This window comes from Phalacrocorax carbo, chromosome 1 (genome assembly GCF_963921805.1).
Source record: "Phalacrocorax carbo chromosome 1, bPhaCar2.1, whole genome shotgun sequence".
In the NCBI taxonomy this organism is placed as follows: Eukaryota; Metazoa; Chordata; class Aves; order Suliformes; family Phalacrocoracidae; genus Phalacrocorax; species Phalacrocorax carbo.
Window position 1 is genome coordinate 75,229,415 of NC_087513.1, and position 25,295 is coordinate 75,254,709.

Here is a 25,295-nt window from a genome sequence, read left to right on the forward strand (position 1 = left end):
TGATACAGATTTACACTTCTTTATCCCTGGCAGCCTGTTTGCTAGCTATCAACAGAGCTCTCAACTCTCTCCTGGGCCAGGAAATGTCAGCCCAGACATTGGTTATATGAAGGTACAACCAGGCGGCTGTGCCAGACCACCTGGCCAGCCTGTGCATGGCATTAGGAAGGAGGCTGCCACTGGGAAACCTCCCCACGGAGCTCCTCAGGGATCCTGCAGGGCAGCACCCTGCCCCGGCACAGCCTCTCCTACGTTGTGACTCCACATGCCACCACGTGACTGATCAGATCCATCAGTGCTCCCAGCATAGGGTGCCCCAAAGGGAATGAGGAATGATAATGCTGCACAACAAATTTGTGAGATTTGTAAGCTGGGGGTAAAACACGAGGCACGAACCAATAGTGAGCATTTCCCACCCTGAAAACAAAACTGGTATTAAATGGGGGTTAGATGCAACACCAGGAAACTGGGTATTTCCAATAGATGTAAGAAGGAAGATAACTGCTCTTAAAAGTTTAACATAGAAACCTCTAAGCCAGTGGTGACATGCATAGATATGTAAATACACGTGCGCTTTTGGATGGAGCCTCACACAGGCACACAAGTCTTTTGAAGATTTTGGACTTAAAAAGACACCAAGTAAAAGAGAAGGGACAAGAAAAGCAGCAGGAAGGAAACTTTAATCCCAATAACAACCAGTTTATAATGTACATATCTGAAATCTTCTCACAAACCTGCTTTTGCTATTCTCTGCTCTTTTTCAGTTGTGTCTGAAGCAAGCAAAAAATGAAAGCTCTCAAAACCAAAGTGCTTGGTGAGAGGCAGCTACAGGTAAAGCCAGGAAAGAGCTTTTCACAGCTCTGATTTCCAATAACTTACTTGTAAGGCATCGACGAACTACCCAATTATCCTAAAATAGTCATCCAATTTGTTTCTCCATGGGGAAGCTTGGCAGGCTCAGGTCATAAGGACCAGGAAATTAGTTCTTTGTTGAAAGTGTGTATCTTGCCCTCTCATGTTTCCCAACTGACGGACCACAAAAGCAACGAATGAGACTGAGAAAAAGACTTTACAAAACAACAGGGAAACTGTTTTCAACAAAGAAATGAGTCTGCTCAATTCATGTTACATACAGGCCTTGCAAAGCAAAGCACCAATTTTTGCTGCAACAGATTTGCTAAGATGACCTAAAACATCTATTACAAAGCTTTGAAGATCTGTTGTACAGTGATGTTTTAGTGTTTATTCCCAAGCTTTTCCAAAAATCCATGAGAAGTGAAAAACTATTCTTTTTTCCCATGCAAACTTCTTAATATGGAAACCTCAGCAGCAATACTTTGTTCTGTTTTTTTTCCTTCTCCATTTTGATGTGTGCTTTTGAAAGCCCTCTAGGCATCTATTTGCATTTTCCAAAAGCTTTGGAAATCTGGCCCTAACTTACTTATGAAAATGGGGCTTAAGCTCTGGAATTACCAAAGTGTTTTTGAAATTTTGCACTCTTTGTATTTTAAAGTATATTAGACTCGATTCTGCTGCTTTAGGTGACACGTAATTCCCATCATTTTTGATGGGGAGAAAGTTCTGTGCAGTAGGAAAAACAGAGCTTTTAGAACACATTGACAAGGGCAAAATATGAAAGGGGTTTAGTATTTCTTTTTATGTGCATGATAGAAATCTGTGCATAATAAAAAAGAAGGCATGTCTTTTGGCGTACTTTCACCAGCTTTATGGAAGAATAACAAAACTGATTTATAAACCAAAAGTGAATATAGTTATAAATGTATTTAAGTATATTTCAAGATATGGCTCATAGAGCCATATCTTACACTGGGAATTATAACTGTGCTAAATCGTAAGCAATAGTACCATGATGGGCCCTTCAAATATTGCTGGCTTGTGAGCTTCATGGAGGGGCATCCTAGTACCTTAAAGCTTTGTATCACACCTGGAGACAGAGGAGATTCCTCTGTGTTTTACAGGAAAAACAAGCAAACAAGCATTGGAATCACAAAGATTTTACAACCTTGCTGTGTATTATAAAAGAATATTCATGTCTAAATGTCCTTAAACTGAGAAGGGCACCAATTTCCAGACATCAAGCAAATTAACTCCTACGTTAAATATCATACCTGTTTCAAGCGTGTGTTTCCAGGTTCCCAAATTAAAAGCTTTTTCTTGCCATTCATTCCTGGCTAAGTCAACTATTTTTGTCCCCGCCATTGGATTTATTTTTTTAAGCTGTGAGATTTTTTTTATATACTAAGATAACTCTTCAACAAAAGACTCATTTTAGGTAGCTTAATCTTCAGAGGGTTTCTCAGTCTTTGGTTAGCATAGAGGTACTGTCACCATTTAGCTTCTCTAGGGAAGACGGATGCAAGATCCCATCGGGATGTTTGTTTTAGCTGATATCTGCCCATATTTCATCAGAGCTATAGTTAAGTCATTTTCTCTCTTCTAAACAGCTTGAGATTTATACTGATACTTCTTGACAGGATTTGGCAAAAAGATGATGCCAAGTACTTGAATAAAACTTAATAGGCACAGCACTTCGTTGTCATCCACATTAAAATGTCTAAAGACTAATATTGGTAACTTCTCCCCCCACATCATATGGAATTTAGATTTCCTCTTATTTGCATTTTGGTTTTGAAACCGTCAAGGTTCACACCTTTCTTGCTTTTCTTTGTAACCATGACAACTACAAACTTACTTTTTTTTTTTTTCCTAATAAAAGCCAAGACTCCTGTGCTGTGATCTATGAAAGACAGAAGTTTAAGAAAAATATTTTTTAAATTATGGTTTACAACTGACCATGCCAGGTAACTATTGATTTAACAGGCAAGTGAAAATTTTAAAACCTGGATCATAGGTATTCATCCGGATCTTATAATCTTATGGCTAACGCACAGGGGTGAGGTCTGCTAGTCATGTTTCACTCCTCTGAAACACTCCTCCCTGCCCAAGATTTCAATATATTCCTCTAACTTGAATGAACTGATCCCTCTCTAAAGGAAGATGACTGTCTATTAATCAAGCAAAAACAGAGGAAAAGAGCCATTTATTGATTAATAGATAGAACCAGAATGATTCCCATTCCTGTGCAGTAAACAGAATAGCCATTCTCATGAGTAATAAATATCTTGCGTGCCAGAACTATAATTATCCCTGAATGTATTCATACTGTGCTTAGGCTGGAACCAAGAACTGGGAGAGTTACTAGGTATTACTCCCGGCACTGACAACAAAAATAAGACCATAGGATCACCCTGGTTACTTATTCAAGGCTAGTTCCCCAACTGATGTGAGTTAAAATACACGGCCAGGTCAGGGAGAAGGAGGAGGAATTTGGTCAAGATGCTTTTTTGTTTGGTTGTTCGAGCTAATTTGGATTTCTTCCATGGAACCAAGTATTGAAATCTGCAAGTCTCTGGGAGCATCCAGAATCTGCCGTGTGAAATGAAATTTTAACGTATTTTTTTGCACGTTGGAACATCAGCCTTTTGGATTTCAACCATTTTAAGACAGAGATTGTGTTTTTCTGTATATCTAACACAGCACGTCACTCATACTCCACAAACAGCAAATAACAGGCAAGATATAGAAAACCCGGAGGAGAAACAACCAGGAATTATTGCTCTTCAGGCTCCAAGAAATAAATATTAACTGAAAAGAATAACAAAATTGAGAAAAAAGAGCTTGAAGAATGCACTTAAATTCTAATCTAGTATTTGTTTGCTTCCCCTGAATTTCAGACAGCAGCTCTATTTTAAAAAAACAGCCTCTTGAAATGTTCATTTTGCAGTTAAGCAAATACACTGCAGGACATAAATTAACCCTGCTCCAAATTAGCTTGTTTTTCTGCTTGTTGAGTATCAGTTCAGATTTATTTGTTATGGACCAAATTCAACAAAGTACTTAAGCACATGCATAACTTTGATCATGCAAGCAGTCCCATTGAGACTATTCACATGCTTGAATATATGTACACAGTTAAATAATTTGCTGAATCCAGACCTACTTTATTTTTTCTGAAGAAAGTGTCTGCAGAGACAGAGTTGTTTTATTCCGACCACGAAGAGTTTGCTGCAAATACATGATACTGAAAGCAAGCTGCGTCGATTACTTGTAACTGGTCACACAGAGCTGTTTCTGTTCTCAATGAGCCTGATTTCATAGTCTGGATTAAATTTGAAGAGCCCACCGAGACACTGGATTTCTCAAGGTGAAATGACAATGGAAAGGGCAGTGGTAGCTGCAGATAGATCAAGGAGAGGAGGAAATTAAGGAACCTCAGAAACATTCTGTTCCTGCTTTTGGTCAAAAAAGCATAATTCTGGGAAAACTTACATAACCAAAAGGCATGTGGGCCTATTTTCTCCTTTTTGTCCTCATTAAGAACATATGTGTAAGACTCTGTGTGTATGTGGCTGTGTGGTGTAAGGAACTCCCTGTGCAACGCTCAGCACTAGCATCAAAAAGGCATCTTACTCCTTTCCTGCAATACTTTAATTACCTCCTTGGCAAAACCAGAGCAGGATCTTTACGGGAAATCTGCCTGCCAAAACATCAGCCAGTGATACAGATCTTAAGACATCTCTGGCTAGATCCTCAAGATTGCCACATCACTATACGGATGCGTTTAAATGTTTTGCCGAGAGTCCCTACCCTTCTCCAGCAACGTGCAAAGGAAGGGTTGACCGAAGATGAGTAAAACACAAATTATTTAGGATTATACATAATGTAACTAAGTTAGGAAGTGTCTGCGGTGGGCACTGAGAGCAAGGAACTGACTGCCACAGCAGAGACATCCTACAACGGCACAAAATCATGTCCTTGGCTGGTACAATTTAGCATCACTCCATAATACCTTCCTAACCTTGTTTCTGGGGAAACAAGGCATCTTGTTCTTTCAATATAGCTCAAAGAGCAACCAGGCTGATAAGTTACATGGGGTGGTGGTGGTGGTGAGGCTGATTTCCCTCCTTTTTAATTAAGTTACCGTTGTCACCTTCCCTGTTGGAGATAGCCTTGGTTAAATTCTACATGTTTATGCAATCCCAGCAACACAGAGATTTCAATTTCACTTTTTGCCACCACCTCACCTTCCCAAAGATTCACATTTTTGATGAGAAAAATCACTCCCAAAAATGTACTGGATGCCCTCCCTGGACATACTGGTTTATCAACCCGTGTAACAATTACTTTGAAAAAAACACAAACATTATTTTGAAGCAGCAGAAATGTGTTCTCTTCGGTGCCTTCATAACTAAATTACAAAAGGGAAATAATAGGAAAAAGAAGACATTAGAATATTAAAAATGCCAATGCTCTTTCCAGCTACAAAAGCTCTGTCACAGCCACTAAGAGAAATGCCATGCCAATAGTGAGCATAAACATTTTATGCCTCGTTATGCATGTTCTGACCATCTTCACCAGAAATGTCTTAATTACAGCCATTAATTTCTCCTCTATAAAAGGGTGATTTTCATTCACTAATGTAAACTTTTTAACAGGAAATTATACAGCAAGTGTATAAAAATTATTTGTTGGGTTTGAGAAACTAATGGGCAAGCCAGCCTTTCAATGGAAAATGTGATGTTTGATGTTCTGGCTCCCAGTTCTGCTGAACACCTGGAGTGCTGAACAATACAAACTCAATGACTTATCAAGTACTCATTTTCAGTAAACCATTAACTCCTTGAAAAAGGCTTTTTTCTCCTTCTAGCAATAACTTCCCAGGTCATATAGTTTCAATGGTTTCCCAGATCACTCGCCTTCCTTCATTAGAGTCCCTGAAAAGCCTGGATTTTGAGAAAGGATCTTCCATGAGTTTTATAGCTCCTGTTGTGTTTACAGGCTTCACGAAGAAAGAGGAAGCAGTGGTATTCTGGGCACAGCAATTCCTGGGATCTTTACAGGAATATTTGGCTAAATATTTGCAACAAAAATTCTACCTGCAAAACACATCCCTTTTTCCTACTTGGAAGTCACCTGCTGACACTCTTGAAAGGCATAGTTAAAAATACTTAGTGCAAACAAGTCTCATGCAGTAGATTGCAGGAAAACGGGTCACCAGCACCAGTCCTTTCTCCAGGAGGTATCCCTCCAGCATTGGGCTTTTTCAGTTTCTTAAGGTGAAGGTGGGTGTGTGTATCTGACCACGTAAACCACGTGCTCCCCAACAGATCCACCTAATCTTTGCAATTTCTTCCTAACCGTACCTCATTTCGTGTTGTGCTTAAGGTCTTTCTCACAGACTGCTTAGCATAAAAAGGCGTAGATGCAGGTCAGAACTAGGAGCGACGACCTTCTAGGTCCAGAAGACTTTTTCAGCAGGGACTTTACATCTTGCCAGGTGTGCTTATGAAAAACAATACTCAGTGATATAAAGCCTTGAAGGAAGATGTCATCATAACCCGGGATCCAGACCCACTAGAAATATTTCTAGAAACATCCGCAAACTCAAACCTTGCAAATATTTATGCGCTTGCATTTAAATTGAAGCACGTGCATGCTCTTGAAAATGTTCTTCATGTAGCATCAGTGCAGAGTCACGAGGAAGCAAAATCCTGCTCTCATCTGAAGGATCAGGACTTAAAAACACCGAAAAACAAAAAGCGAAAGCATGCTACACTCAAAAGCTCACAAGAGGAATGGTACGGGACTATTGTTAAAATGGTGTTTACACAAAAAACAACAAAAATTCTCGTGATGAGACGCTTCTTTAAATGACCAGCGTGCCCTGATCTCTGACCGTGGTGCACAGGCAGTTTTGCAAAGGCCCGCCAGCCCAGGGAAGAGCTGGCAACGAGCGCTGCTGTGCTGCTGCTGCCGCCGCCGCTGGGAGCTGAGAGCAGACCCAGCGCAAATGCTCGTAGGACAGTGAAAAATGTCTGTGAATCACAGCTCTGAAGTTCATTTTCAAATAGATTTGGCGCTTTTTTAGAAACGGTCATTCTTCCTATTCCAAGTTGCATAAACACAAAACTGATTAAAACTTCTTATGCAAAACTTTCTACCCAAAATAGCCGCCTGCTTAGGAGTCTCTGCTGCTCTGAGGGGTTCTTTTTCCTTTTTTTTTTCCCCCCCGGGGAATTTTCCATCATCAGAACCCAAAGCAGAAACAATAGAAATCACTAACTGCCGGCTTTCCACATTTCAGTTAAAAATAAGCACCAAAGGCATTCTTGCTTCTTCCAGAAACAATAGCAAAATCTCAGGGAAAACAACAAAACCCCGCGCCTACACCGCAGCCGGAGCTCTCAGTGCTCCTCCTCCTTTGGGACCGGAGCTCTCCCCCAGCTCCTGCAGCTCTCCCTCCAGCGGGACCCCCGGACCCCACCCGGGGTGCGGGAGCTGCCTACCCGCACGCCACACACATCCCCACCCCGCCCGAAGTGGGTGCGGGCGGCCCGGCTCTCCCCGGGACCGCCCGCCGCGAACTCCCGGCCGGTAGCCGCTGCCCCCAGACGCTTTACCCGCCGGTCCCCGGGACTCCGTTTATTTTTAGGCAAGGCTGTAGCGCCTCTCCTTTAAAAGGCTGCTGCCGCTGCCCGCCCGCCCCCGGCAGCGGCGGCGGAGGAGGAGGAGGAGGAGGAGGACGCGGCGCGGACGCGCCCTCGCCCGGGCCGGCGGCGGGGAGCTGCGGCGGCGCTGGCGGCGGCGGTGGGGGGCAGCGGGCGGCTGCGGCTTTAAGAGCTCCCACAATGCCGTGCTGGCGCCCCAGTTCCGTTACATGCCTCTCCCGGTGAAGGGGAGCGAGGGAGAGGCAGGAAGGAGGCGGGGGCGGTCGCTCCGGGCGGAGGACACCCACCCCCCCCCACGGCCGGGCGAGAGGCGGCGGCGGCGGCTCGGCGGGGCCGGGGGAGGAGCGGGGCGCCGCGGAGGGCCGGGCCGAGGCAAACCCCCGGCCGCCGCATCGCGCTGCGGGCCGGCCGCGCCGCCCCCCGCGGGGCGCTGAGGCGGAGCCGGCGGCCGTTGGGGCCGTTGGCGCTGCCCGGGGAGGCGCGGCGGGACGGGCGCCGGCAGCCGCCGGGGGAGCGGTAAGTGTGCGGCCGACTCCGGCGCGGTCTCACCCCGTCGGGAGCAGCGCGCCCTCCTCCCCTTCCCCGCTCCCTCTCCCGCAGCCCCCCGGCTCCGCGTCCCGCCGCGCTCTCCTCTCTCCTCTCCTCTCCTCGGCGCCTCTCGGTCCGTCCCCGCTGCGGGGTTTGTGACCCTTCCCTGCTGCCTCTCCCCCGCCGCCCCCGGCTCGCCAACTTTCCTCTCCGTGTTGCCCGTTTCCCACTTCCACTCGGATTTTCAATTTTGGATGTTTTATTTATTTTTTCGGCGTTTTCGGCTCCGCCGTTACCCCTTACGCGTCTCCCCCGCCCGCTCGCACTCGTTCCCGTCCTTTCGCTACTTGCCCAGCTCCCGTCAGCTTCTCCTCTCTCCTGGCATTTTGTCTTTCCCCTTCCTTTGGGCATCGTGTGGAAAAGTAAGGGGTCTTTCTTAGTGTCCTTGAGGAAGGGAGTTTGGGAGCTACTTTTCTTACACAGGGAAATCTTTGTAGTCGTTTTGCTTTTTTTGCTTCCTCTTACTGTCCCCGAAAAGAAGATTAAACCTGATTTTATTTTTCTTTTTTTTTCTTCTTTTTTGCGACGTGGACTGTTTGTTTTGGTCTCCCCCCCCCCCCCCCCCGTACGGATTTGCTTCGTGATTAATCTCTCTTATTCCTGCCCCAACCACTCTCTTGCGGCCCCCCCCGCAGTAAGAAAAAAAGATTAAAAGAAAATCTGTTTTGTCAGCAGGGAACGTATAAGGGTTTGGAGGGGGTTTTTGTTTGTTTTTGTTTTTTCTCGTGGGGGAGAGTGGGAGAGTGTTGATGAGAAAAGCTTAAGCAAATACAGTACAGTAGGACAACAGAGAGGCATGAACTGCAAAGGGTAAGAAAATGGGTTCTCCTCTTTGGTTTATGCAGCTCTAAGGGATTGTTGGGAAGGTCCGGTCCAGAGTCTGGTTTGGGGTGGTAGTTGCCTGATGTGTGCCAGCCTATTTTCTGGTTAGCAAAGTAGCGTTTTAATATCCCGACAGAGCGGTTTGCTAAATTGCAGTTCAGTATTGCTCGTGGGTTTTATTAGTGTGGAAAATCAGAAGAGGGGGAAGGTTACAGATTTTGGTGTCCCCTTTAGAATTACACCTGTCGCCCTTTCCATCCCCAAACTGCAGATACATCGGAGGTTGACACAGTAACAAAATTGCTGGAAACTGCTTACACCCATGTCAAAAAGTGCTGTTGTGTGGCTTACAAAGTCTGGTTTGGACCTCACAAGCTTCTGCCTCAGCTCTAGTCAGCATCACATGTTAAAATAAAGTATGTGCCGGGCTGTGGAGAGCAAGTAAATCAATTGCCTAATGATTTCTGCAGAAACACCTGTTCAAGGGTTTTCAAGCTCTCAGTTAATTGTGCTTGGTAGTGGTGTGATTGTGTTAAGTGTTGTAAAAGTAAGGAGCTGTGTCTTTTTCAGTAGAGAACACATAGTTTGTGAATAAAATGGTAACTTTTTAGGTTAGAAGGAAATGGTGTGGATCTTGGTTGTGTTGCATTACCTCTGTTTATAGCTAGCATTCCAGAAGACCACAAGGTTATGTGGCAAATTGCAAATTAAGCAAGCCCTGCTTTTTTTTTCTCTCTTTCTTTGAAGAAGAGAGAAAATACCATTTCAGATTGACTTTGTTTGATGATATTGAATTAGAAATTAGGCTAGACATTAAACTAGAAGTACTTTCTTTGTGTCTTATAGCAAAAAAATTATTCGGTGTGTGATGAATCGCTGAGGGAACTGAAATGATTGCTTGGCATTCATAGTGTTTAGTTGTGTGCCCTTTAGGACAACCGAGAGTGTTAAGTTTGTTCACTCTTACACTTAGGTAATCTCTCTGTCCTTCTCCTCCCACTCCCACAAACCCAACAGAATTTGATCAGTTGTTTGAATTAATATTTCTTTTAATCTTTCTTGGAGATGAGAAACTTCGGGGTAGAGGGAAATAAAAGGAGAGAAATAACAAGTCATATTAGCAAGAAGTTTAAGTCTTTTAAAACTGTACCTTGAACTGTTCCTGGAAACACCACCAATAATTCTAAAGAGCCAAATTTAGTTGACTAGCATCACTTTTTAAAAACCTTTTGAGGGAAGCCCTGAAAAGGAATGTTAAATGGAAAGAAGGAGATTCTAGCTGCTGAAATGCAGAGTTGAGGATGGTGGGTTCTGTTCCTGCTTCTGCCATCGCATGGCAGTATGACCTCTGCCTAAGCTGCCTTCCTGCCTGCACCTCATAGGATATAGGGATTTTCCTGAATCTCTGTTAAGTGCTTTTACACATGATTTTAAGAATAATTACGTGTAAATGTATTACTCCTTGTTTAGCTGTAGTTTTGAATGCTGGGGGGGGATAGTTTTGCTTTTGCTTATACCCATTCTTTGAAAGCTGTAAAGCAGAACTCATGATAATCGCTATGTAGTCTGAGTGTGGCATAAGATTTTTGCATTTCTGTAATGGTTTTGAGACTAGAGTTATTTTTATCCCCTGTATATCTCTGACAATGTCAGTGCATGCATCTTCTGTGGTACCTTTAGTGTCTGCCTCAAGCTGGGTTTGAAGGGCACTGTTGGCCTCTCCAGAAGGAAACTCTATTAAATTGAATTGCAGGCTGGAAAACTGTCCTGTGGGACTGAGCTGAGGAGCCCCCTCAGCATGATGCGTGCAGTTCCCGGTGGGTTTTTTGTGAGCTCTGTAATTATGGGATCGGCTTAGTACGTGTGTGTGTTAGCTTGCTTTCTAATTTTAGGTTTTTGCTTGGGATTTTAAGTATTTAAGATCACTATTTTGAAATTAAATGTAAACGTTTTGTGGTTTTCTAGGGCTTTTTTGAAAGCTCAGGTTTTCTTGTAACTTTTTTTCCATGCTGGGTTTGGGACTTTACAGCATAATGGGACGTATTAGGATCTCAATGCCCGCCTTCTTGTAATGTTTGGGACTTGTAAACTTCGTAAATATAAGGCTCTACCCTGTCACAGGTAGTTTTCTCCTCAGTGAAGATGAGAGACTTGATTCTCTAGAACTTGCTATTAGGCAGCTGCATCAGCTTTGGGTTATAACTTGCTGTCCTCTTGCATATGCACATAGCTAGCTCTGTGCTTCTGAATCTGGACAGTTAGTCTAGTTTCAAGTTCAGTTTCATAAATAACTAATTCTTGCAAGCCTTCCTAACCCCCTTCAAAGTGTATGGTGACCTCAGAACTTTGACAAGAATAGTTTTCCTGGCTGATGAGAGGGTGTTCATGTTTTTTTCCTGTTACTGTTCTGAGGACTGTATGTCCATCTTCCTCTGTACTGATAAAATATGGGGAGGTGGGGAAACTGGCCTGCCGAGTGGTACTGTGCTGCTGCCTCGCGCTCCAGTTTGATAGCTGTGAAGTTGTGATTACAGAACTCGTCTAAGGCTTGTCTGTCATGTCCGCCACGGGGACTGCAGCCTGGGCCCCTCTGGGCTGTTATTCCCCTTGGATCTCTGTAAGCATCTAGTCGTCTTTGATAACGTAAATAGGGAGAGCATTGAATATATCTTAGAGGACTTGAGGAGATCAGCACTGTAAGCTTTTGGATGGGAGGCACTTGAGAAATCTCCTTGATTCACCTCTTTACTTTTGAGTTACTCCTTAAAGGGGGGAGGAATCTGTTTACTTTCTTGTCGGGCTTGGAAAAAAGGGCTTACTCACAACAAAAGATATTGTAATGCCTTCTATAGTCCAGGATTATTGAACAAAAGCGTCTTGCTGTGCAATATTGTTGCTGTGCTCAATGTTGTATGATAACACATGTTTCTCAGCTGTTGTTGATTCCTCAGTGGCACAGACTTCAAAGGAATGTGCTGAAAGAGAGCCGTGGCCAGAGAAAAAATGAGTTTTGTTCCAGTGGCCTGTACCATCCATCTGTTTAAATACTTCGCTGAACTATTCCAGAGTGTTCAGGCATCCAGTTAGGGCTGACAAGCAATTACAGCTGGGAATGGAGCCTACTGCAAAGAGACCACCTAGTGAAGGCTTAAACACTACCTCTCCTCTACAGGTCAGAGCCCCCCTGCCGTCCCAGCCAGCGAGAAGAGATAAGGCTCATCATTTAGGGTTAGCTTTCAACATGACATTGTCTAATTCCTAATGCTGTTGAGGATTTATTTATTTTTACTCTCTATGCTATCTTTAGCACAAGAAAGGAAGAATGGTAATGAGGACAGAAGGTCATCTCTGTAGTCTCCATTTCCTATGTAACAAACTACATCTGTAATTTAAATGAGTAAAAATATATATATATAAGTGAATACTTTTTTCCCCAAGACACGTGGGACAGTTAACAGATGACTCAAGTGTTTGGAAAGGTAGCAATATACATTACTGAATTAGTTTTAGTTCCAAAACATTACTAGTAAAGTCCTTTATCTTAAAAGATTGGTGCCAACTACGTTGTGCTATTTCAGAATGAGTTTGGGGAAATATTCCACGATTCAATCCACGGTAACAAATTAAAGAAAACCTGGATACAATAGGATGCTGCCAATTCCAAGTTCTATAACTTATGGTTTTACTTAAATTCTGATATTGGAGTCCTCTGTGCAAGATGGGTCTCAACTTGTGGTTGCCAACTGAATATTAAAATAGTGGCCTATGTGCTCTCTGTAGTCCTGGATACAGGAACTCGGAGGGGAATATTAACAGAGAGGCTACAAGTAAACTATTGATAATCTGGAAGGATCCATCAAGTTCTTCTGTGTGGGACTGACATTCATTCTGAGGATTGGGACAAAGTCTGTAGATAGAGCAACGTGTGTTTCAGTTAAGAGGATTTAACCGTCTCAATGAATGGAAAATGATAATGCAGATGCACTAAGAGGGTATTTGAGCTTTGAAAAATTGTGGGCACTCCAGGATTTGTTCTTCACCTGCAAACAAGCAGCACAACTCTAAAGGCAAGTTTGAATGTTTTCCTCTGCTGTAGTATTACTCCTGCTTTTGTACTGTGATGTGACATTTATGCCTTTGAAAGGATAGTTCTTTCTCCCAGTGTTGGCAGTCATGATGGTTTTTTGGTATTTTGAGATGTCAAATTCTAATGCCTTACTACCTCTTTGAGCAGAGAAGGGAAGGAAACTTCTAGAAATGTGTAATGTAACTGACTTCCATCCGGCTTCTGCCCTTGCTCGGGGGCTGACATTGTAGTTTGAATTCATTTACTTGCTTTGAAAGCAGTACTAAGTGTAACCTTGCATCTTACTTCCCTTACTGCAACAGTACCTGATGTGTTTCCAGCATGCACCTTGCTGTGTCTCTAGATAATCCAGTTTTAAAATGGTGAGGCAGTGTTGGTGCTTTCTTTTTATTGTATGCTCCCCTTTAATCTTAAGAGGTGCAACTTCCTTTTGCTTAGACTGAACTGAAAGTCTTTTGCCAAAAGACTTTTGGACTCCTGAAGTGTTTGTCAATGTTTTCAAGCCGTTATTCAAAGGGGGTTTGGAGTTTCCGGAGCAACCTTTCGAAACCTTATGTTTTATCATCAGTCAGCAGTTTCATGAGCATGGATAAGGAAAGGCTGTGATTCCACTAGGCGGCCAGATGTTTTGTGTCTATGCCAAAGTGGGGAGACAGTGTGGCTTTAGGAGTTGGACAGTCTGTTGTTCTTGTCACTGGGCTGTTTGAGGATCTTCAGCAGATTGTATCTGCTTTCTCTCCTCTCCCTTCCCCTCCCTCCTGCCATGTCTGTACTGATTGTGATCACCTCTTAAGTAAATTGAGATTGAGAGCAAAGCATTCTTTGTTGCTTTCTGAAAAATACTTTGTTGTCAGTTTGTGATTCTTTAACATTAAGCTTAAAGCCATAGAAAAGCTGTATGTAATTTGGCAATTTGTGAATTTATAGCTGTTATCAAGTAGATTAATACTAATGTTAACTCTGACTAGTGTGGCATTAAGTGAACAATGAAGAATGCAGTTTTCAATGCAAATAAAAGGGAGAGTACTCTTAAAGACTTGGGTCCCCCAGTTCTGTACTAAATTGCACCTTTTTTTGGCCAGTACTTCTTAAAGACTTAAGATCCTTGTCTTGCATCGCCTGCTTCTATGTGATATGTGAAGGAAAGGAGGACAGTAAAGAACTCCTCATGGAGAAGAAAGTAAGAAGATACCACAGGTAATAATATTTAAAAGTTGATATTGGGAATCAAGATACCAAATGCTTAAATATGCCTTTGCAGCTGCATGGCTGGCAATATTAACTAGCACTGCTACCTGGAATAACTGGCATCTGGAGAGAAACATATGGCAGTAGTTGAATGCCCTTGTCCTTGCTTGTCAGAAAGGGATCGTGTGGCTTTTTAAAAACACGTTCTCACTCATCAGAACCACTCCCTCCATGCAGGGTGTGTGTGTGCATGCTTGCTTTGGGCTTCATCCATGGCTCCAAGTCAATCAAAGCCTTTGCACTGGTCTCCCTGGGAGCAAGGACAGAAACTTCTAACAAATAAGCTGCATGTTTGAGACTAGATGTTTCAAGTAGTGGAATCAGCACTGATGAGCAACAGGATTAATGAAGAACAGTTGCCGAATACAATGAAATGCTTTCAAGCTATTAGGGGATTGGAGTTGGTAACCTGATAGTCCAAAGAGATAAAAAAAGCTATTTATCATATAAGGGAACATTGATATTTTTTTTTTAAGAACTCAACTTAGTAAGATCTTTCATCAGAACTCATTCTAGTGAACAAGATCTTTTAGAAAATGACTGAATTACCAAGAATTTACAAAACAGTCTGAGTAGAAAAGTAATTTTTTGTCTTATTACCAGTGTTCTGTCACTGTAATTCCTATATTTGCATACCAGTTTAACTGCATACTTCATGTCCTGTGAATTTAGCCTTTGTTTCAAAATGAGCTATAATACAAAGTTTTTTGGCTTTTCTTCCAAGAATGGAAGACTTAAGGGGGTGACAAAAGGCAACCAACTTGATACAGAATACAGCAGTGGTACATGGCATTAATCTAATCTGATTGGAGAATTCTCGTTAGAGGTCTTTTAATGCAAGTAGGATGGGCACCTGCAAGGGTGATCTGGTACAAGAGAACTCAGTCCAACCTCGTAACTCAATATTTAAGATAATATTTTACCATAGGCCTGCTGCTTACTAGCAGGAGAAGCTGGCTGCTTGCCTCCTATGTGTTTTGACTTAAGCAGAGGAACTTGCAGTCCATGCAGGCAAGGCAAGAAGATAAAGTGAGTGCACACTCAAGAGGTGATACCTGCTACGGGAGAAGACTTGATTGTGAGTTTGGTGTCGGTGAACTGAAGTTCTGTGCACAATGGGTCATGTTCTATAGCAGAAGTTTAGGGAAGAGACTCACCTTTCCTGGGTTAGAGTGGGAGGGAGCTGGGCTCTCACTAGCAGCCAAGATTCACACTTTAAAAAGTACTCAAGTGGTGGTTTTAGTTTACTTAAACTTTTGGCAAGACAGAAGTTTTTTGGTGTTTGGCCTCTTAGGACTTGCTGGTCTTCTGTTTATGATGCATTGCAAAACAAGTAATCAGGAATTATTTGTTACTGTCGCATTTGGAGGCCTTGAATGAGATCCTGACCTCTACTGTTAGACTCTGTGCACGTGTCAGTGGGGTAGGTGAGTGCTCCCCTCCCATCGTGGCTGGAACAGATGGCTGGTGAGAGCCTTGGTGTGACCTGCCTGCATGGCACAGCAGGGGTGAGCTGGAAACACAGTGTGGGTCTGCTGCCTTCTAGCCCCACGTCCTGCTTAGAGGCTCCCTCAGTCATCTGCCAGTGTCATCTGTTGTGGGTATGTATCTCTGTAGTCCAAAATATCCTCTCCTGGTCTCTCTTGCCAGATGTTGAATTTACAATGTGTCTGTTAAAATATGGGGCACTTTCTCAACCTGATGTTGCTGGTTTCCCACTGCACATGCTGTCATTCTGTTAATACTTTCAATTAGTGAATTGTTTGTGTGTTCTATATGTCTGACAGCACTGCCACTTTGCTCTGCCATAAGGTTTCCTAAATACTTGTTCATGAACTAGTGGCTTTCTAGGTTCAGCTGCAGCACAGCATTTGCTTCTTGGTGTGTGTGGGGAAAGATACTGGCACTTTCTCTTCATTTCTCACAGCTGCAGACAGAGGCATTCCTTTAATTCCTCGGCTGCCGAGCTGTTCGGAGCCAGGGGTGGAGGGGGAGACACTTGCTTTGCTGCTTCCTTGTCCTGGAGTTGGGTTTAACTTACACAGAGCACCTGTCCTGTTGTGATCCTGACATCCTGTCAGTACACATTCCCCCTGCTCCCTGGGAGATGGCGTGCTTGTTTCTGGCAGCTCTCTGCCATACCCTTAAAGGAAACCCCAGCCAGGAATTTTCTAGAATTCTTCCCCTCCCTCCCCTTGTCCTTCACTGACCTCTAACCATGTTTTTATCTTTCTTGACAAGATTCTTAGTTTCATTTATCTGTTGCTTTCCCCTTCAGCTTTGATTATTTTTCCAGGAGCCGCTTAGGAACACTAACCATTACAGATGTGTAGAACACTCAAATTCCTTAGGGTTTTTTTTTAGCTTGACTCTAATACTAAAATGCCTATGGTAGGTAAATATTTTCTACGTACACTACTTGTTATGACAAAAAGTCCTATCCTGAGGAGAGGGCAAGGAACTGCAGTGGCTATATTTTCATATTGCAATATACCAATATTACCTGTTGTAGGAGCCTGTGTTTTCTTCCCTGAACATAAACCAATCCTATAGTAAGGGCATGTAAGTTCAAACTTTTGTTTTGTGTAGTAGAAGTTAATACAATTTTAAATTGTATTTACATACTGTAAGATAAAGATGTGACATAAATAGAAGGAAATGGCAAATGTACTTTCCTGTCTTAAGCTTATGGCTGCCTAACTGCTTGAGAAAATGCTCTGTCACCTCTAGACACTATTTTGTTCTAGAAGACTTAGATGATTTACCTCAACTTTTGTAAAAACTGACTTGCTTTAATTATGTGGATAGCAGAGAAGAGGATGACTAGATTTATTTAAATATATGCAGCAATGGTATTTTCTCCTATATTGTAGTGCCCTTCACACTTGTTGTTCTAAATGCACATGCAGAAGCCTAAATTATTAGAAATCTGTATGCTTTCTGACCATGATATACCTGAATAGTTCATAATGATCTCTGGACCAACTGTATTTTACTTTGGAAGACAACATTTCAAATTAACCTCCCTTATTCACACTAGTCAAGCTGAATATAAGAATAGCATTCAACATATACACTATTTTTAAGAGTACCTTTCTTTCTTCCTCGCGTGTACATAAAGCATGTGATAGGCAGAAGACATTTTTGCTGTAATGGACTGCACGGTAGTATCTGAAATGTCCTCCCTAGATTCCTGCTGTAAAATGTTCTCTGACACGAAAAAGGTGGGTAATGGCTTCCCAGGTTTCCATCAGATGGGATATATCTCCTCATCCCCCAGATTTGAGAATGGATCCTATTGCTCAATAGAGCAACATGGGTAGGTGGATTCTGCGAATAGGCAGTGCTTCCCTCAAGTGTACCATGCCCTGTGTGGAATCCCAAGCCCAACAGGACTCCTGTTTCTGCTCTGGGGCTTACAAGAAGAGGTGGGCTTCTGAGCCCCACGATTAGGAAATGGAGCTAACAAAAGTTTGGACACCATCTGAAACTGGAATCTCATGGGGAAAAAAAAAAGAAAAAAGAATGTTTTTAGGTCAGTGGATAATATTACTTGAGGCCCTTGTGATGATCGTAAAAAGTGTGTTGTCACGATGTGTAGCAGTACTGTTGAGTCTCTTCTTGCTGGGATTTCAAGTATTGGGCAGATGAGTGTCTCTGGTTTGATTTTAATATTGAGAAGGGAGCTATCTGAGATGCTTAATTCATAGTACAAACCTTAGTACAAGATTGAAGGGCAAACTTCCTTTGGCTATCCAACCAGTGTAAGTGGCTTTTTTTCATGAAAATGTAAAAGGTATAGCTACTGGATGACTAATTAGACCTTCAGCTAGCAGTTGATTTGGGTACGTCCCATCTTGAGTCAAGGAGACTGGCAATTCCAGCGAGATGTTGCTGTAATGAAGTCCTGCTCTGCAAACAAGTACTCAATTAACTTGTGTGGCAACGTGACCACTTCTGTCAGTATTCTGAAAAGCTTAACAGCAGGATGTAATTCTGAAGTTGCAAAGGCAGAGTTGTAAAGTTATGATGGTCAATCAAAGTGCCACCTATGAGCATAACTGTTAGTAACCGCGCCTGCGTGCTGTGGCTGTTATGTAGGTCGGGGAAACTTCTGTAAAAGATGTTACGCTAACCTAGTTTACTTAGCACCTTGAGTGGGATAACAGCATGCATGTAGCAGCTCTACTGGCAAGAAGCTCAAGCAAAGTGAAATCTAAAACTTTTTCTTGTGGCATTCTTAACAGTGTTTTATGAATGACCTTTTAAGGAACAAGTGTCAAAGGAAAGGTTCACCTTGTAAGTGGACATGGCTGTGTTAAAAGTGCTAACTGGAAGAGTGTACTTGTTACAAGCTTGTTACTTGGTTTTGGAGGTAGTGGTGAATTGTTAGTTTGCCTTCTTGATTCTGGCAGTTGCAAAGTGTGTATGTAAAGTATTATCTAAGAGTTGGTACCTAGATGCTGCATAGCAAATAAGAAACTACTGGCTACTCCTACAGCACTTTTTCCTGTAACACCTACTCCAGCTTTTCCTACAAAATAGTAACTGTAATGACCAGTGCTCTAATACTGTTAGAGCATATAGAGCTTTTTTAATGAGGTTTTGCGTGTTCTTATGCATGATGGAACTTCAATATAGTCTTGCTATATGTCCAGTGCTGTTACCTTGCTCTGTGGTGTGTTCCACGTCTTACTGACTTCTGCAACCAGTTTTAATAAAGTCAGCCCTGTGCTTGTTGTAGTGTCATTAGAAAAATGGAAATAGCTGTATGGCCCAATGTGGGTCCTTTCTGCTAAGCTTGATGTTGAAGTGAGACATTAAAACCAAGGCAAATTTAGCTAGTATTTTGACTTCTGTGCATTTCTATAGCCATTTTTCAAAAAACGTCTGTCTTGATCATGATTTTCTGCAATGGATTTATTCCTGATGTTGAGAGTTAATACAGATTTTCAAAGGTCACGAAGTAAAGAACCAACAAGGTTAATCTACAAGCTTTTACTGTTTGGACTTTTTAAGTCTGTGTAGTAGCAAACTGATGAGAATGTCCTTTGAGAAATTCTTTACCAACTGTTTTACAGGAAGGACTTTAGCTTCTGTTTTGCTACGGTGAGCCCATCATCAGGGTGTCTGACCTTGTATTCTTTAGCACTCTTGAGATGCAAATTGTTTCTGTTCCCCTCAGAGGCATTATTCATGCTGAGCCCTGTGGATGTATTGATATGGGTTTTCCTGTTTTGTTCATGTGACTTAATTTCACTAAAATGAAGGCCAAGCATGTCTATGAAATTTGTCTGTAACACTGTGCTGCTAGTACTTATTTGCTCAGACCGATTTGACGATGTGTGAATGCGAGGCAGAACTTGAATATGTCTGAATTGGTGTCTTGTGTCTACACTTGTCTCAAGTTTCAGGGGTGTTTTTGTTCAATTCTCAGTTATTTCAAAATTTCTATAATTTTTATTAACATGTCTTCTTTTATTTGACTTATATACCCTATCAACAGGGTCATGAATATAATACCTTAATCCAAAATGAACTTTCTGTGATGACTGTTAAGATATATGGTGAATCTTTGCATAAGCTTCAACAACAGGAGTTCCCTGGTAGACTTTGATTTGAGGAAGAATTATCCTTAGGTAGTGAGTGGAACATTCTTCTCTGACTAAACTGGATTCCCATACCCAGGGCTTGACCTTTGTACTTGTTGATGGGAACATAGGAGTCTCTGCAGTCTTCTGTGCTGTAGAAAGCCCTAGGGCAAGAACCCTGTCTTCTGACCTTCTGTGCTGCTGTAGGAGAACTCTGGTACCAAGTTGCCTGCCTCTTGCACTACTGCATTTTCTAGCTTGGTCTCGAGAGCTCTGGGAAGAGGGAGATGGACCTTTTTATTATGGGCTAACACTCAAAGACAGATACCTTGCTGGCTGTGGTTCTTTTTCCTATTTTTAAAAATTAATTATTGCCAGGTTTTGGCCAATGAGTGCCAAAACTCCCAAATATCTCAAGTCATCTATTTTTATCTTTCCTGTATCTCCTGGGATTTGTATATGACATAAGTTGCTTTGTGCACATTTAACAGACATGGTGTTTTCATTTGAAAATACCAAAAAAGCTTAAAGTATGGATTTATGTAGGCCTGTAAAAATGTCTTACTTTGTCAGTTTATGCTGTTAAAAAATATACCATATGTAAGAATAAATGTGTTGATCTTCCTGTGAGGTGGTGTTGTACTCAGTCAATAAATGCTGAAGCTTATTTGAAGCATCAGAAATGTAGGTGGTAGAGGATGAGGTGATTTGGTCTAAGTCTATTGGAACAATGATCCCAAATATAGTGACACAAATCACTTCTTATATAAGAAGTTTGCTTTTGTGTTTGCTTATTTGGGTTTGTCTGTGGTAACTGATTTGTATTGTATCTTGAATTGGGGGAAAGCAATGGAATTGTGACAATTCCCATTTAAAAACTAATGTGCAAGCTTATTTATATATGTCATTCATATGAAATTGAAGTTGATTTATTCCACTTAAAGTCACGGGTCCCAGGCTGTGAGAAACCCAGTTGCTTTTTTTCAGTCAACACTAGTTGTCTTCTGAGAGATGACGTCAACTCTGCTTGTATAGATTTACTCATGACTCACTTGTAAGAGAACATGACTTGATAAAAAATGTACTAAGCATCAATAATGGGGGATAGTTTTTGCACTTTAAGAAAAGCTTTTGGAATGTTTTGGAAAACTGGAGTAATTCGGTGGCTCTGAACTTTGTTAACTGTAAAGGTATTTAACAAGGAAAAGGTCAAGATTTGTCACTGGCTTAGGGCTAGTCTGAGTAAGTGATCTTTGAACTGTGTCATTATTAAGGACCGTATGTAGAGAATTGGAGGTGTTCGTGTTCTAGAGAAGCATCTTCATCCTTTGAGTCAATTTTCAAGACCCAGCTGGTGAAAGCAACCCAGTCTGAATTGAGTGTTGGCCTTGCTTTGAGCAGGAGGCTGGACTCATGCAGGTCCTTCCAGCCTGAAGAATTCTGTCTTTTTGTTTGTTTTAACTTTTCTTAAGAGGTGCTTGTACCATACAACCACCATCAGCTGTAATGGGATTGCCTTGCTGATACTTCCCAGCAATTAAACCAGAGGTGTAAAAAATCCTTGCTCTTAAGTGATTCTTTTTTTTTTTTAAATAACACTTCTTGCTTACCTTTGTAGCACTTCTAAATGTTCTGTATTTGCCCAGTAGGACTTTCTGTGTGTGTCTCTGGCCATTGCAGAATCTTTATTTAAAAGGTGGAGTAGGGTAGGTTGATGTGGCCTTTCTCTAAATTCTAGGGTAAGTTCTCAGCTTTCCAGAAGCTGAATTTTATATGGAATCTAATGATTCTGTACTTGAATGCAGAAGAGAAACTGTGCTTTAGGGAAACTTGAGACAGGTGAATAATATATTGAAATTCCCTATGAATTAATTAGTGAAAAAAAAGTATAAACATCATGAACATTAGAGATGACAATGCAAAATATACTAAGAAAAAAAACTTTTATGCAGGGTACTTCTAACAATTTATTTTATACATTCACCTGATGAGACCTATAATGAGGAGGTAAAAATACAAACCTTTCTGTAGGAAAGGAGCAATGAGATCTGTTTCTTGATTGGCATGCGTGCACACCTGAGTAAGGCACATACAGAAACTCCTGACAACGGATCCAGGATTTGAGGTCTACTTGTTCACACACAACTTCCTTTGAAAGGAATAGTAGAGTGGGTGTTCCTTTGTGCAGCCTGTGTCACAGATAAGCCTGTAATTCACTGATGATAACTCTGAGACTTACCGAAACATCCCACTCTGGGCCCAACATAATAAATCAAGCTTCAGCTACAAGCTTTGAAGTGGGAGCAGAAGAACAGATTTTTAATGAAGTTGAGGGGGAATAATTGATTAATACCCTGTGCTTTGCTGGGTGTTACATCACTACAGTTTTTTCTTGAAATTAAATCCTTGATCTAACTATTTTACTGGCACTTCATTTGTTGAGGGAAAGGATTCCCCTTTGGTTCAAGTACTGACGCACATATTTTATACAGTTGATAAAATGTATGTTGAGTAGATTGCTTGATTTACTTTTTTCATGGAAACAATATTTTCTTCCCTTCAATTACCTGATTTTTTTTCTTTTTTTCTGGTAAAACAATGCTAGAACATGTATCAAGAGAAAGGGGGGGAAGTTAATTCTTCACTACTTATAGATGAAGTAATCTTGCAAGAAGGCAATACGTGGAATAGAAATAGGGTAAACTTTACAGGAATAAGAACACAAAGGAAACTCACTAAATGGTCCCTTGTACAAAATCACGTAGCAACTAGAGCATCAGTTCTTAGAAAGTCTGGCAAATACCTGAGCATCACAGCATGTGTTTAGTTACTTACAGCACTTCAATTTCAAACCTTGAGTTTCTTAATTTAAAAACCAGTAAATTGAAAGTTAATTTAATAGAATCTACACTATGAGTCAGGGGAGGTTTAAAGGGAAATATCAGGATAGTGGTATATTCTGGCATTCTCTGCTGATTGTTTAGTCATATGCATCAATAGTTATCCTAATAATAACTTCTATTTTCTAAATCAAGATTAGATAGTGATTTGGAGTCACTGCAGTGTCTCAGAGCAGTTTCTTGAGGAATTTCGGTACCTCTTGCTTCCTGATTTTGGTAAAACGGTAAGACTTGATTTAACTGCTTCCTAGCTTGTGTTGGAAGCTCATAGTTTAGCTCGAGTTTATTTACTAAAAAGCAATGTATTACAAAGAAGTGAAAAGTGACTAACTACTGACATTTGAGTATGGGACTTGTGAATATGCATGTTACAATGATTCCAAAATTGGTGGGCTGTGGTGGATCTGAGCCATTGCTAAGTACTACTGCAAATAGTCATCTGTGTTGTAGAAAGCTGGTGTGCAGGAGTGAGAGAACATGTAAATTGCTCTGTATTGGTGTGTTGCTAGATATGATTTTGAGATTTTCTTGCAGAAGACAGTAGTAGTAGACAGTAGATTGTAGTAGGCCCTGTGTCTATAGGGATGTGTAGTTGCAATACTTTCATTTAGAATTGAAATAAACATTGTAGTGCTTCAGTGCTACCAGCCTTAAAATAATATGCAGGCTCATTGCCAGAGCTGTTGGAAAAGCAGTTGTACCGGCTTTCATAATAAGGTCTCAGAGGTCATTTAAGTGTCTGCCTGGGACCAGTAAGCCCTTACTACTGACAATGTTGTAGAAGTAGGATATACTAGATCTTGGAGAACCTACTGTAGTAGTATCGTTGCAAATCATAGTATTCATGATGTTGGAGGCAATGTGTATGGAAATGCACTGGTGTTATTGGAAACAGTGTTTTAGATGATAAAGGGTGTTTAAAGATCTGGGAACTCTGAGCTTGTCAAATGTTTCATACGTTGGCCATTTTTTAGCTGTTTGTGTTGGTAGTCTGCTGAAACAAATGGCTTCTTGATGGTGTGTTTCTCAAAGGGATCAATTGATAAGTGTTTGTTAAAAGTTCACTAGTCAAGCAACACCTATAAATCTTGTCTTCTTTTGATGTATCTTTAAATAACAGAGCATTTGTGTGCTTGTGTGTATCTTCTTGAAAGGGGAAAATAAGCTTCCAACTTTCACAGCAACTGTGCTTTTAAAAATACCTATCATTGCCTATGGAACGTTTTCTAACTGTGTCTTTTCAAGTAAGAATTTTGTATCTCCCTTACAGTGACAATTTACAGTCAAACAGCATGTTTTATTTTTGGCAATCTTCTTAAAAGGGCCTAGATTAAGATCTCTGACCTACAGCTGTTGTAAATAAAAATCTTTGTTATAAAGCCTTTTAAAGTTGTTCCCTTTTCGTGTTAATTTATTAAAATATGTACTCTGTTGGCCCGTGTCCCTCTTGCTAATTGGATAAAATGAAACCGCAGACAAGATACAAAAATCAACAATATAACTTCCTTGGTGGGAAGGCTGACTGTTATTTTGGTGGGCTCTGTTTGCCTGTTGTGGGCATGTATATATGTGTGTTCTAGCCCCAAGACCCCTGAGATTGACATCTTAACTTTACTAGGTCTGTCTGTCTAAACGTTACAGAACAGATGGTTAATTCAGAAACAGGAGTATTAAAGCTGAGTAGCTAAATCTGATCTCCTAAAAAGGAGGTTGCCAAAACAAGCTGCTGTACTTGGTGTAGCTGCTGAATTGGTCTTTTATTTGATACAAAGGCAGATCTCAGTCTAATGCCTAAATGCAGAGAGGTTGGTTGTTTCAAATTTTTTTCAGCTTTTAATTTATCTGAGAACCTATAACTTGAAGCAGTAAGTTGCTTATATATTGTAGGGCCTCCTGGAAGAGAAAAAGGCTTATTTCAAATCCACTGTTTTTTCTGGGCTTATCACTGTGATCCTGGGTTTTAAAAGTAACAAAGACAAATTGTAGTGGTGAAATAAGACTGACATTTGCTTTTTAACTTGCCATGATTTGCCTTCCCCCCCCCCCCTTAGGTGGTCAGTGAAATGAGAAGAAAAAAGCAAATTGTTAGAAAAAAGGATTGTTGTGTTTACAGGCAAATTCTTTCTCCTGCTGTCAACAAATAGGATAGATAATTTGAGACAGGTGTTCTGCCAGAAGAAACCTTTAGATCATCTAATCCAACCTGCACACCATAGATCTGAGTTATCTCTGGACTGAGCCTCGTAATGAATCTACACATGTGTGTACAGATACAAAAGGGATTAAAGCATTTATTTTCTGCATTCATCCTGTTGGGATTATTTCTTAGGGACACCATTTCACACTAACCTACTTTCAAATGAAAGAGATGAGCAGACTCCTTATCTTAACCCTTGGGGGTTTAAAAACTTAGAATTCTCTATGAGCTGCTAGAAGTTACAGTCACTTTTCAGGAATCATTGACCTTCCAATCCACTTTTCTGTGGTGGATTGAGTATTTGATCTTAAGAGTTCTGTATGTGACTTTTGG

General features: G+C 41.3%; 1 protein-coding gene across 4 annotated transcripts in view; it reads left to right on the forward strand.

Moving 5' to 3' along the window:
* Positions 1-7,721: 7,721 nt before the first annotated feature.
* Positions 7,722-25,295, forward strand: part of RASSF8 (Ras association domain family member 8) — an 87,291-nt gene continuing 69,717 nt past the window's right edge. For 3 of the 4 annotated variants that reach the window (XM_064460212.1, XM_064460204.1, XM_064460224.1), the window contains exon 1: positions 7,722-8,045. The gene's annotated coding sequence lies outside the window, so the exon portion shown is untranslated. The remainder of the gene's footprint in view (positions 8,046-25,295) is intronic. The other variant, XM_064460232.1, reaches the window with a different exon arrangement.